Source organism: Dendroctonus ponderosae, unplaced genomic scaffold, assembly GCF_020466585.1.
Source record: "Dendroctonus ponderosae isolate FM_Combo_2020 unplaced genomic scaffold, Dpon_F_20191213v2 Dpon_F_20191213_5, whole genome shotgun sequence".
Lineage (NCBI taxonomy): Eukaryota > Metazoa > Arthropoda > Insecta > Coleoptera > Curculionidae > Dendroctonus > Dendroctonus ponderosae.
The window spans coordinates 12,085,514-12,087,671 of NW_026018715.1; positions in this window are offsets into that span (position 1 = coordinate 12,085,514).

Consider the following 2,158-nt stretch of genomic DNA (forward strand, 5'->3'; position numbering starts at 1 on the left):
AGCTTCCCTTCAAACTGTCCCCAGATGTGAAGTTTTTCAAAAGTTTGAGCTCAAGAAAAAACTGGACAAAACCTTTAAAGGCTCTTCTTTGCATGTTTCTATCAAACTAAACTGAAGCCAGTTTGACGTCAGCAATCGACTCTTGCCGTTAGTCTCCTTCTTTCAACAACTTCGCTTTCAGTTTCTCACACGAAGTTATTGTCCTCTAGTAAACAGCACACCCTGACTTCCACGCGATTCTTATGCTGAAGACTTAATCAATTTCGACTTTTCCCCAGGAAAGTAAACTTTATGCATGTTGGACATTGTTGTACATTTTAGCCTTCGAAGAATCCAATTTAGAAACTCCTACAAGATTCAAACTCGCAGTTAGGTATATGAAAAGCCACTACAATGGCTCAATTGTGCGGGTCTTCATTCATGATCTGCGCCAGTAAAGGTCAGAATGAGAAGAGCCTTCAAGTGCGAAATGTGCTGTTTTGTCTGCGGGTATCGATTTTAGCCGAAAAACGAAACTCCTGCTGCTGCTGCTGCTGGTGGTGTAGTCTACACTGCGCTGTCTAGCCGGTATTATTAAGCTGCCTGGAAATAGCATGTGCCCTCAAGGGACGCCGAATTGGATTGAATAATAGATTTCGGTAAATATGGATATCTTGTCCTTTTGCTGCATAACAAACAGTTATCGGATTCAACATGCCTCGATCAACGTTGGAAGTTTTTTTGGTTCTTTTCGTTTGTTTTCCAATGCGAAAAAGTGTTTAACCTGTTTTCCGATTCAGTAACTAGCAAACAGGCACAAAACACACTTGAAAGTGTTTAAACAGAGTTTGAAAACTACAACTTGCAGTTGGCTAGTGGCAAAACAACGTTTCCCGCTGTTTGCAATCGATTCCAACAGACAAAACAACAGAACGTGCTCCCTTCTTGTGCCTTTGTTGCGATCCCATGGGATTAAACAGGGGATTTAATTTCTATTTCTGGAAACTTTGACGCGACATTATTGCCTGCCAGACAACCGTTTTATGATGCAATTAACTATTGGACAAACCGGGACACAAAGCTTTGTTCAAGAAGTCGAGCGTTTTTCTTTGGAAAAACATCCTCTTTTCGCAGTCAAACACAATAATCTCATTCATCGAATCACAAAGTACAGCCCTTTGCCAGCAAAAAACATCTAACAATGGCTTGCGCTTAACCAGCCTATAATTTAATTTTTATTACACGCTTCAACTGCTTTGAAAAGGCTTAATTATGGTCCACACCCTTGTTGGGTCAAGTATTTCAGGTGCTAGTGAATATCTTCATCGGTGGCAGGAAAATTAGTGTTTTGCGGTTCAGTTATTCATCTTCAGTCAGCAAACATTAGAAACAGTGCCTCATTAGGTGGGCGCTAGTTTGTATCAATAATTGGCGCAGTCGGTAGCAATGTAACTTCACTTCTGTCTGTTCCAGGTGTTGCTGAGTAGGTAAATGAGCGAGTAGGTTCTGATTATGTTTAAGGAAAACCCGTGTTTTCACCAATTTCCACTTCTTTTCCTAATAAGCGCAACTGATGAAACTAGTTAATGAAAAGCGAAGGACACAGCTACGACACTGACAAATAAGACTTCGCACTCCGTGGGCTGTTTCATTTGGGGGAAAGTAGGTCGTAGCCTTCGAGGGTTCAGAGGTCGAATTGAGCTGAATCAGCGGCAACTGCATTTCCACCCCCGGGGGCAGAAAGCGGGGGTGGGAACGATTCTGCCCGATCGATGAAGCTCGAGTTGGTCGCTCTGCCTCGCTGGCAGCCGGGCGAAGGTCGTTTCCGCCAAAGGTAGGTTGAGGTCGGCTGCGGTTTCCATCGATGGTGGCACAGCTTCATTACGACCTCTCTATTTTTCCTGCATATGTTTGACTTTTTGTATAAAAGGAAAACTGGTTTTCCTTAACCGCCCCTTGCTCTCATTAGGGTTGGGGGATAAAATTTTGATTTACCATCGCAGTTGCTTACACTTCTTATCAGCGGGCACTTGCCAAACAAACTTTGATGAAAAAAGTTTCCTCTGGTACATGAACGTGCCATCGTGAGTGTGTTTCGCAATTTTTCATCTTTATTACATTCTAGTGCGGTAAAATGTTGCCTCATTTTTTTCGACCCTAATGAATATATAATGGCGCA